Source organism: Schistocerca cancellata, chromosome 9, assembly GCF_023864275.1.
Source record: "Schistocerca cancellata isolate TAMUIC-IGC-003103 chromosome 9, iqSchCanc2.1, whole genome shotgun sequence".
In the NCBI taxonomy this organism is placed as follows: Eukaryota; Metazoa; Arthropoda; class Insecta; order Orthoptera; family Acrididae; genus Schistocerca; species Schistocerca cancellata.
In genome coordinates this window covers 316,096,639-316,109,046 of record NC_064634.1, presented here as the reverse complement: position 1 = coordinate 316,109,046, position 12,408 = coordinate 316,096,639, and the positions used below count along the sequence as shown (strand labels likewise).

General features: G+C 47.9%; 1 non-coding gene across 1 annotated transcript; it reads right to left on the bottom strand.

Moving 5' to 3' along the window:
• Positions 1 to 7,251: 7,251 nt before the first annotated feature.
• Trnal-caa (transfer RNA leucine (anticodon CAA)) lies at positions 7,252 to 7,326 on the bottom strand. The gene has a single exon. It is a non-coding gene; the product is annotated as a tRNA-Leu (tRNA).
• Between the last annotated feature and the right edge of the window lie 5,082 nt (positions 7,327 to 12,408).

Genomic DNA, 12,408 nt, shown 5'->3' with positions numbered 1-12,408 from the left:
TTATAGACGTTGCACTTTTGTCCCGGATTTATTTCAGTTTTCGTATTTTGCAAGTGGAAATGATGATTCTAATGTTTAAAGTTATTTTTTTTTTCATTTCGGTAAAACTTTTTTAATCCGATTGAGAAAACTCTTACTTTTGACTACAGAACTTGATTACACCCATACAACCCCACATTACAACTTGCAAATGCACCCTAGTGCTAGGAACACGATCGCTATACGCACCTTGCGCAGTCCAGTAAATTAGCTACCGTGATTGTTCCCGTACTGACAGGAAGGCCATCTCTGACGTTGTTTGTAAACATACACACAAGTACCATGAACGCTGTCTTCGGGTAGAACGCCTTATTCGAGTGGACTACAGTAGTTAAGTTGAAAGTAAAGTAGTAGTACGGACGCATTAGAGACACCTGTGGAACAGTAGAGAGATCCATCACTCCACGAAGGACAGTCGTGACCAATGATTGGTTCCGCATCATCAAGTTCCTCGCAGAAGGCTTGTCAACCAGAGAAGCTGATCGACTTGTGCACTGGACTCAAAGTAATGTAGTGCGAACACGGAATCGATTCCAAATGACACACAGTGTTGAGAATTCACACCACACAGACCGTCCATGTTTGACAGGTGCACAGGATGATCGATCCCTACGATTTTTGAGTGCTTCAGAACTGAATTCGGCCTTCGAAGAACCTACAAGGCGTCATGTATCGCATCAAAGAGTTAGTAGACGATTATCGATTACATGATGGGAATCTCCATCCCCGAAGACAACGGCGAGTCGCACTCCACAGCACCAAGGACTCAGTTACGATGGGCAAGAAATCATGGAGAATAAACGCCCCAGGATTGGCGTAAGATGTTCTTTACGGACGGAGCTTGGCTCTGTTTGTACCTTGATAACAAAGGAAAACGTGTTTGGAGACAACCTGGTAAAGCTGAACTCCTCCAACACTATGTCAGATATGTGCAACAAAGCGGTGGTGGAGTGATGTTCTGGGGTGGCATTACAGGGGGCCGCCACCGTACACACCTCGTGGTTACTGAGGGCAATTTCACTGCTTTGCAGTAAAGAGAAAAGATTCTGCAACCAATAGTGATACCGTATCGCCTACATTTTGATGGCCATTCCATGTTAATGGATGATAACTTGCATGTTCATCGCACTTTTCCTGTGAACACGTTCCTTCAGCAGGCTAGGAGCACCAGAATAGAGCGATCTGCCCGTTCCCCAGACATGAACTCAGTCGAACACGTGTGGGATCGATTGAAATGAGTTGTTTTTGGACTTTGACTATGACCGCGTACGGCGAGTGACTTAGCGCAGAATCACAACTGAAGAGTGTGAATATTTGGACCAAGCCTGCATCCGTTCCACCCCGTATTCTGAGGTTGCTCGTGACTGCTGTGAACAACCCCTCCCCTCTCCACCCATCCTAATCGGAAACGGACGATTTTGTTATTAAACAAGTTTTTTATGTAGTGATCTGGTAAAACTGAATGCGGATGTCTACCTATACTTCAGAGCCAGTTTTTTTTTTCCTGGGTTTGGAAATTCCAAGTAAACTTTCATTGGTGTGAGTGTATAAGAATGTAGGCTTTCTCGGCGAATTTCACTGGTGAAATCTTCTCGGGTCATTATCAGAGCCATGGCGTCGTGTTGCTGCAACATTTCGGGAAGTTTCCCATTCATCATCTTCAGGCAAAGTATACGATACTCGTTGAAACGCAGCGATCACACAACACTACGACTTGGTTGATAACGCAAGAAGATTTCATCAACAGTCTATACTGATTTAACTGAATTCTACGTACGAAAATGCAAGACGGACAGATCGATAGATATTCGTGACGATAAAAGAAGAGGCCGATAGCAAACAAAACCAACTCCCGTACGCCTAGAAACGTTACATCGGGAGTCAAGAACAAGACCACGCGGGAACTTTTGAATACTACCTCGTATCAAACGAGCCACGCAGGTACACAAAACGCTCTCTATGGGTGGCATACCCTACAGAAAAAGTAAATAAGTAAATAAATAGAGGAGAGTCCAGAAAAACACGGGGGAGCATATCGCTCTCACGGAGGCCTGTAATTACGGTCAGGGAAGTCGATTCACCCCTGGGATGGGATGAGCGGGGGAGGCTAAGACAGGACAGGCCAGGACGCGATAGGGTTGGGTAAAAAGCGGAGGGTAAGGGTGCGTGGGAGTGAAGGAATGCGGAGCAGGGGTCGCGACCCCCACCGCGGGTAATTAGGCGGGTAATTTATACCGCGCTCCGCGGTCGGCGCTCCACGACCGTCCCGCTCCATTACGCCGGTGTGAGCCGAAATTTTTACGATTCGGCCGTCCTTCACCGGGACGCGCAGCGACGTAAATAATTACACGCTTTCCACGGTTCCTTAAATGCGTGTATTTTGTCCCCAAATTACGGGAGGCGTGTGATTATATTTATCTCTCTTTCTTTCTCCCTCTGCCCCGTCGCTTTTTTCATTATTTCGTCGGTCATTTACGTCCGGATTCTCGGCGAGGGCAGTATTTTATTCCTCCATTATGACCCGTAAAAGCGGCGCGAGCCGTCGCATCAGGTCGCGAGCGGGGCGACCGCACACCGTGGCCGTTCCTTCTACGGTACGCTATACAGCGTGTTACAAAAAGGTACGGCCAAACTTTCAGGAAACATTCCTCACACACAAATAAAGAAAAGATGTTGTGCTTGTGTTGACATGCGATTCATTGCTCTACAGTACATAGCATAAAGCACATCAGTACGTAGCATCAACAGGTTAGTGTTCATCACGAACGTGGTTTTGCAGTTAGTGCAATGTTTACAAATGCGGAGTTGGCAGATGCCCATCTGATGTATGGATTAGCACGGGGCAATAGCCGTGGCGCGGTACGTTTGTATCGAGACAGATTTCCAGAACGTAGGCGTCCCGACAGGAAGACGTTCGAAGCAATTGATCGGCGTCTTAGGGAGAACGGAACATTCCAGCCTATGACTCGCGACTGGGGAAGACCTAGGACGATGAGGACACCTGCAATGTACGAGACAATTCTTAGTGCAGTTGACGATAACCATAATGTTAGCGTCAGAGAAGTTGCTGCTGTACAAGGTAACGTTGACCACGTCACTGTATGGAGAGTGCTACGGCAGAACCAGTTGTTTCCGTACCATGTACAGCGTGTGCAGGCACTATCAGCAGCTGATTGGCCTGCACGGGTACACTTCTGCGAATGATTCGTCCAACGATGTGTCAATCCTCATTTCAGTGCAAATGTTCTCTTTACGGATGAGGCTTCATTCCAACGTGATCAAATTGTAAATTTTCACAATCAACATGTGTGGGCTGATGAGAATCCGCACGCAATTGTGCAATGACGTCATCTACACAGATTTTCTGTGAACGTTTGGGCAGGCAATGTTGGTGATGTCTTGATTGGGCCCCAAGATCTTCCACCTACGCTCAATGGAGCACCTTATCATGATTTCATACGGGATACTCTACCTGTGCTGCTAGAACATGTGCCTTTACAAGTACGACACAACATGTGGTTCATGCACGATGGAGCTCCTGCACATTTCAGTCGAAGTGTTCGTACGCTTCTCAACAAAAGATTCGGTGACCGATGGATTGGTAGAGGCGGACCAATTCGCTGGCCTCCAAGCTCTCCTGACCTCAACCCTCTTGACTTTCATTTATGGGGGCATTTGAAAGCTGTTGTCTACGCAACCCCGGTACCAAATGTAGAGACTCTTTGTGCTCGTATTGTCGACGGCTGTGATACAATACGCCTTTCTCCAGGGCTGCATCAGCGCATCAGGGATTCCATGCGACGGAGGGTGGATGCATCTATCCTCGCTAGCGGAGGACATTTTGAACATTTCCTGTAACAAAGTGTTTGAAGTCACGCTGGTACGTTCTGTTGCTGTGTATTTCCATTCCATGATTAATGGGATTTGAGGAGAAGTAAGCCGCCCGCGGTGGTCTAGCGGTTCTGGCGCTGCAGTCCGGAACCGCGGGGCTGCTACGGTCGCAGGTTCGAATCCTGCCTCGGGCATGGGTGTGTGTGATGTCTTTAGGTTAGTTAGGTTTAAGTAGTTCTAAGTTCTAGGGGACTTATGACCTAAGACGTTGAGTCCCATAGTGCTCAGAGCCATTTGAACCCTTTTTTTGAGGAGAAGTAATAAAAATGAGCTCTAACATGGAAAGTAAGCGTTTCCGGACACATGTCCACAGAACATATTTTCTTTCTTTGTGTGTGAGGAATGTTTCCTGACAGTTTGGCCGTACCTTTTTGTAACACCCTGTATACAGACGTGCAGGACCGGGCAGTGATGCGGCTTGCTTCTCCCAATGCGACACTGGGGACCTACTCGTTCGTGGAGAGGCGGTCTGCATTGGCCGGTCGTCCTCATAATAGACGAGCCAAAACTGTCGCACTATATGAGGTTCGTTCAACAAGTACCAGGTTGGTGCCTAAGTTGGTAGCGTTTTTGTTTTTGCATGTTGCTATGCCGGTATCTATGTGTTTATTTACTGGCCGTAATTTTTTTTATTTGTAGTCCACTGTCGCTATCTGAGTTTACATATTGTCATTTTATCATTTGGAGACAGTCAATTGGGTTCCAAGTGCACAGATCGAAACATTTCCGACGTATTCCTCCGTTTGAGTTCACTGGTTGGGCGACAGCAGGGGAGGCAGCCAGAAACATTTGCGCCTTGTCTGGCCATGATGTCATTGGACAGAGCACGGCAGGAAAATTGTTTTCTCGTTTTAAAGGTGATCGTTCTGACATTATAGTCCGATCCACGAACGGCGGCAGTTTGCTCATGTCGAGGCACGGACGGGCATTGCACCTTTCTTCCTTATGTAGAATCCGTCGATTTTGACCACCACCAGCAATGACAACTCGCAACAAATGGAATAGAAATTATCTAAACAACTCGCTACAATCACGTTTAATGCCTGCCATTAGGAACATCATAGAGAAGACCCAACGGAGAGCAGCGCGCTTCTTTACGGGATCATTTAGTAATCGCGAAAGTTTTACGGAGATGATAAACTCCACTGGAAGACTCCAGAAGAGAGACGCTCAGTGGCTCGGTATGGGCTTTTGTTGAAGTTTCGAGAACATACCTTCACCGAGGAGTCAAGCAGTATATTGCTGCCTCCTACGTATATGTCGCGAGGAGACCATGAGGATAAGATCAGAGAGATTAGAGCCCACACAGAGGCATACCGACAATCTTTCTTTCCACGAACAATACGAGACTGGAACAGAAGGGAGAACCGATAAAGGTACTCAAGGTACCCTCCGCCACACACCGTCAGGTGGCTTGCGGAGTATGGATGTAGATGTAGATGTAGATCATTCACAGCAGAGCGCTCACAACACTGCTGAACGCTCATTGGCTGTCAGAGAATGCGTGACGTAGCTGCGCAGAACAAGCCTAAACTCGCCCCCCCCCCCCCCCCCCAGACGTAGTGACTCTCCACGTTCAGCAAGACGTTCGGGGTTTGTTGAAAATCGTTTAAACGCATCAATCCACTACGTCACTGTACCCGAGAACTGGCAAATGAGATGAACTGTGATCATCCCACCATCGCGCGACATTTGCATGCAATGGGAAAGGTTCAGGGATCCGGTGTGTGAGTACCGCGTGCTCCAAGCCAAAATCATAAAAATCAGAGGGGGGGGCACATGTGCATCTCTGCTTTCTCGTCATCAACTGGCTCGTGAATAACACGGGCCATTCCTATCCTGTATCGTTACTAACGAGAAATGGTATATTTATGATAACATAAGGAAAAAGGAAGAAATGGTTGAGAGTAAACAAAGCAACATCCCGTACAAGTACCTGCGCACGTCCACAAGATATACTATTTTGCGTTTGGTGGAACAGCAATGGTATGTTGTACTGCCGGCCGCTGTGGCCGAGTGGTTCTAGGAACTCGAGTCGGGAACCGCGCTACTGCTACGGTCGCAGGTTCGAATCCTACCTCGGACATGGGTGTGTGTGATGTCCTTAGGTTAGTTAGGTTTAAATAGTTCTAAGTGTAGGGGGCTGATGACCTCAGATGTTGAGTCCCATAGTGCTTAGAACCGTTTGAACCATTTCTGTTGTACTACGAATTGCTTCCGCGGAGTGTGACCACCACTGTTGACATTTCGTGTAAACAACTGAGACGTCTTGCAGACGCAATGCACGACCCGGAAGACTGCCTGAAGTGTTGCTACTTTACAAAACACGATGGCGAAAGTAGAGGGGACATACAATATGGAATGGCAATGGCAAAAAAAGCGTTTCTGAATTAGAGAAATTTGCTAACATCGAATACAGATTTCAGTGTCAGGAAGTTTTCTGAAAGTATCTGTATAGGATGTAGCCATGTATGGAAGTGGAGCATGGACAATAAACAGTTTAGACAAGAAGAGAGTAGAAGATTTTAAAATGTGGTAGATTATATAATTAACGAGGAAGTATTGAATAGAATTTGGGAGAAAATAAATTTGTGGCAGAATCTGACTAGAAGAAGGGATCGATTGGAAGGACACATTCTGAGTCACAAAGGGATCATCAATTTAGTACTGGATGGAGGCGTGGGGGGGGGGGGGGGGGGGGTAAAAATCGTAGAGGGAGACCAAGAGATGAATACGGTAAGCAGATTCAGAAGGATGTAGGTTGCACTAGTTATTATGAGAGGAAGGGGCTTGGACAAAATAGAGCAGCATAGAGAGCTGCATCAAGACTACATTAACAACTGCAACAACAACAAAATTAATGGAGATAATTATTGAAGATATAGTAACGATTAAAACTATGCGATTTACTGATGAAAAGAGTAATACATCGTTATGTAGTACTCGATACTGTGGTATCAGTTGATTTTGTTGTTACGTTTCGAATTGCAAAATGTCATGTCGGGCAATAAGGGTTACTTGGTGTTCCATAAAACCTACTATGACTTGCAGGTGCTGAGAATGAATTATATTTCCGACTTATGCTTGAAGATGAATGTAAAACGAATCACTTGCACTTTATAAACAAATAGTTGTTCCATGAGCTTGTTTTGAAACTAATAAACGTAGGATTGATATCGAAGCGAACTACTTTTTTTCCGTTGCTAATCAGTAAATATTTTAAGAGTTTATATTACCAACAATCTCAGAATCGTAGAATGAAATTTTCACTCTATAGCGGAGTGTGCGCTGATATGAAACTTCCTGGCAGATGAAAACTGTGTGCCGGGCCGAGACTCGAACTCGGGACCTTTGCCTTTTGCGGGCAAGTGCTCTACCAACTGAGCTACCCAAGCACGACTCACGACCCATCCTCACAGCTTTAATTCCGCCAGTACCTTGCCAGGTTCGCAGGAGAGCTTCTGTGAAGTTTGGAAGGTAGGAGACGAGGTACTGGCGGAATTGAAGCTGTGAGGACGGGTCGTGAGTCGTGCTTGGGTAGCTCAGTTGGTAAAGCACTTGCCCGCGAAAGGCAAAGGTCCCGAGTTCGAGTCTCAGCCCGGCACACAGTTTTAATCTGCCAGGAAGTTTCAATCTCAGAATTGTGTTTTGTGCACTTAAAATATGGTTTTCCCAAATTTATATTATTATTTACAATTTTAAAAGCCCGTTCCTTGTTTCGCCACTATTCCACATTAGCTTCCAAGTGCAACTATTTTTAAACCTTTTTTCGGTAGTAATTTTTTTTAGACTTTACAACAAGAATTACAAATAATTATTGCTAAATAGTTGAAATTTATGATGAACTGTGTTTTAGAAATAAAAATGTGGTCAATTTGGAGATACAACTATACAAGTAAATGGTATTCCGTAATACCGAAACTTAATCTATCTTTATTTTATTTCTGTCACTGGACTTCGATGTACAGACGAGCAGCAGGGGCTAAAGGTGGCATACCTGTGTTTACACCTTTCCTAATCCGTGTACTTCATTCTAGGTCTTCCACATATAGTGACGTAGGGTCCGAACCCACGCCTTATGCCTCCACTTACTGTCAGAGGAACAAAGCAATGGCCTCGGTTCACACCACTATAAAGATACAGTTGCCCCGCAAATAAAGCGCTGCCGCACGGAGAGCACATTTAGTCTTGAGACAGCGCCACGGCGACGGCCACGGTCACGGCCAACACAGCAGTCAGCGCGCCGTGTACAAACAGCGCCGGGAGGGCACTGGGCGTTTCCAGCTAATTACGGCCGTTTGAAGCCCGGAGCGGGCGGCAACGGTCACGTCGCTCAGAACGAGCGCCGCGAGTTCTCTATTCATTTCGATTGTCGCGTCACACCTACGTCGGCGCTGCGGGAGGCTCCGCAGCAGAGGGAGGGCAGAGGTGTAAACTACAAAAGGACGCCAGCCCGCGCCACGGCACGCCCACACGACAGCGCGGCCGCGCTCATTAATTTCTATTGTCTGTAAGGTATTATTTCGAGCGCATTCAAAGCGGCTGCAGGAGGCCCGGGTGTGATTTAGTTTCGGGACTTGTGTATTGTGTCCGCGCAGGGGGAAGAGACTCGCTCCTGACTCCAGACGTGGGACCGGCCCATTGTGTCCCGGAGACTCCAGGGTCCAGAGCGTGTGTCTGTGTGCGCCAGAGATGCGCCACGCGCGACTCTTGTTCCCCGCGTAACGCGCCACGCATTGTTCCCTAGACACGTCCCACTCGTATAAAGTAATGCCCCGGACGCCGCGTGCATCCAGATAGCTCAGAACTCGGCGCACAGTGTTTCACTTCTAAGGCTCGTCTCGACGTGGAAGTGGGGACTCCTTTGTTACAGCCGTTGCGGCGAGGTGACATCCGATACCGGTGTATATAGACGCCACACCTAGGAATATAAAGAAACTGACACTAAAAAAGCCAGACTGGTTGTTCCGTTACGTGGACGACACGTTTGTGCCGTGCAGACAAGAAAGGAAGGTACCAGGCACACTGAGAGACCAAACGGAGCGGTGCACGATTCGAACAGTTGTTGGCTCACTTTTGGAAGGCAATACAGCAAAGGTTCTGCGTCGACACGTCTTTGATAGGTTTCGGGAGGTACGTGGCACCAGATGTGTACGTACAGGGTCGGTGGTTTCTGGGTGTGGAGCTGGCGTCATATAACGTTCCAGATGCGTTCCATCGGAATCAGATCAAGTGAATTTGGTGGCCATGACACGGACGTCAGTTCACTACAACGCTCTTCAAATTAACGTAGCACGATTTTGACCTTGTGACACGGGCATTCACCCTGCTGCAAGATGCCATCACTGTCATCTAGTATGCAGGGTTGTAGGTTGTCCTCAGTTACGTTCACGTAGTTTGGAGCTGATCGTGCCTTCGATTGCCACCAGAGGTGCTTTGAAAGTCCAGGTGAGTGTCTCCTACGGTCTAAGTGTTCCCGCCGGCCTGTGTCCGTGGAGCGGTGCTCGATACGAACAGTCGTTCGCCTAGACGTCGACGTTTCCAAAGATGACGATCGATATGGTGCGGTAAGAAGCGTTTCAGCAGGCCAGGCGAAACATTTCCATTGATCCGCAGTTTTGATGATGTCATGTCTGCTAAAATTGTAAACGACAGTGTCGTTGGATCATCATGGCAACACATATGGGTCGTCTGGCCCGCATCTCGTGGTCGTGCGGTAGCGTTCTCGCTTCCCACGCCCGGGTTCCCGGGTTCGATTCCCGGCGGGGTCAGGGATTTTCTCTGCCTCGTGATGGCTGGGTGTTGTGTGCTGTCCTTAGGTTAGTTAGGTTTAAGTAGTTCTAAGTTCTAGGGGACTTATGACCACAGCAGTTGAGTCCCATAGTGCTCAGAGCCATTTGAACCAATTTGGGTCGTCTGCTGGCGAGTCCCATGATCAACTATGTAAGGACGGCGTGCTCCAAAATATTTTTGCTTGCAACAACATTGTACTGACGGTAGCGTCAGACCTGCTACAGATCACTTCCTATCCTGTGCCTCCACCCTCAGCGCTCCCTTATGAGGCTCAAACGGTTCAAATGGCTCTGAGTACTATGGGACATAACTTCTGAGGTCTTCAGTCCCCTAGAACGTAGAACTACTTAAACCTAACTAACCTAAGGACATCATACACATCCATGCCCGAGGCAGGATTCGAACTTGCGACCGTAGCGGTCACGCGGTTCCAGACTGTAGCGCCTAGATCCGCTCGGCAACACCGGCCGCCCTTATGAGCCGTGGACGTGGCGTAGGCCTACTTGTTTCACCGTCCTTCCTCTAACGTGCCCTGTTCGGGGCCGTATCGATGGCAGAACGGTTCCTCATTTGTCTCCGCTCCGCTTATACACTATATAATCAAAAGTATCCGGACATCCCCATTTCATATTAGGTGCAATGTGCTGCCACCTACTGCCAGGTACTCCATATCAGCGACCTCAGTAGTCATCAGACACCGTGAGAGAGCAGAATGGGGCTCTCCGCGGAACTCACGGACTTCGAACGTGGTCAGGTGATTGGGTGTCGCCGGCCGCGGTGGTCGTGCGGTTCTAGGCGCTCCAGTCCGGAGCCGCGCTGCTGCTACGGTCGCAGGTTCGAATCCTGCCTCGGGCATGGATGTGTGTGCTGTCCTTAGGTTAGTTAGGTTTAATTAGTTCTAAGTTCTAGGGGACTGATGACCACAGCAGTTAAGTCCCATGGTGCTCAGAGCCATTTGAACCATTTTTTGATTGGGTGTCACTTGTGTCATACGACGGTACGCGACTCCTAAACATCCCTAAGTCCACTGTGTCCGATGCGATAGTGAAGTGGAAACTTGATGGGACACTTATAACACAAAAGCGTAGAGGCTGACCTCGTCTGTTGACTGACAGAGACTGCCGACAGTGAAGAGGAATTCCAAACTGCATCAGGATCCACTGCAAGTACTATGACAGTTAAGCGGAAGGTGAGAAAACTCTGATTTCTTGGTCGAGCGGCTGCTCATAACCCACACATCACGTCGGTAAATGCCAAACGACGCCTCGATTGGTGTAAGGAGCGTAAACATTGGACGAATGAACAGTGGAAAAAGGTTGTGTGGTGTGACTAATCAAGGTACGCAATGTGGCGATCCGATGGCAGGATGTGGGTATGGCGAATGCCCGTGAACGTCATCTGCCAGCGTGTGTGGTGCCAACAGTAAAATTCAGAGGCGGTGGTAATATTGTGTGTTTTTCATGGAGGGGGCTTGCACCCCTTTTTGTTTTGCGTGACGCTATCACAGCATAGGCCTACATTGATGTTATAAGCACTCTTGAAGAGCAATTCGGAAATGGCGATTGCACCTTTCAACACGATTGAGTACCTGATCATAATGCACGGTCTATGGCGGAGTGGATACACAACAATAACATCCCTGTAATGCACTAGCCTACACAGAGTCCTGACCTGAAACCTATAGAACACATTTTGGATGTTTTGGAACGCCGACTTCGTACCAGGCATCAATACCTCTCCTCAGTGCAGCACTCCGTGGGCTGCCATTGACAATGAAACCTTCCAGAATCTGATTAAACGTGTGCCTGCGAGAGTGGAAGCTGTCATCAGGGGTGGGCCAACACCATATTGAATTCCTGAATTACCGATGGAGAGCGCCACGAACTTGAGAGTCATTTTCAGCCAGGTGTCCGGATACTTTTGATCACATAATGTAATTTTCTTTACCGCGTCACGTGCCCTGTACGCCACCAGGAGGAATGCACTCTCGCGTTGGGCAGTAGCCGTAATGCAACTGCTTCCTCCCACGTACATCTAACTAAAAGACAATGTAGATAAAATCAGGTGGAGTCCACCCCACACGGAAGCTTATCAGCGATCGTTCTTCCCGCGATCCATACGCGTCTGGAACAGGAAAGGAATGAAATGACCGTGTACACAAAGTACCCTCCGCCACGCACTGCGAGGTAGATTGTGGAATATGCGAGGGACGCTCAACAATCAATGCAAAACATTTTTTTTGAAAGCACATTAGTTTTATTCAAGATTCCAATACGCCATATTATTCCCCACTTTTCTGGCTACAAAATCCTATTTTTGAGGCTAATCTATGTTCAATGCGACGGCCTTACACCACCTTACTGGGAAGGCCTGTACGATCGCACGGTGCCGCTCTGCTGGTCGACGTCGGAGCCAAAGTCTTGCTGCATAATTTGCCCTTCATCGACGTACTGCTTCCCAAGCAGTGCATCCTTCTTTGGGCTGATCAGATGGAATTCGGAAGGTGTGAAGTCTGGGCTGTAGGGTGGATGAGGAAGAACAGTCCATTGAAGTTTTGTGATCTTCTCTCGGGTGCGTAGACTTCTGTGAAGCCTTGCGTTGTCATGGTGAACGACAAGTTGGTTCGCATTTCTGTGGTGACTTTCCAGCAGTGCATGAGTCACAGCTACGTGCGGCTGGACGGCA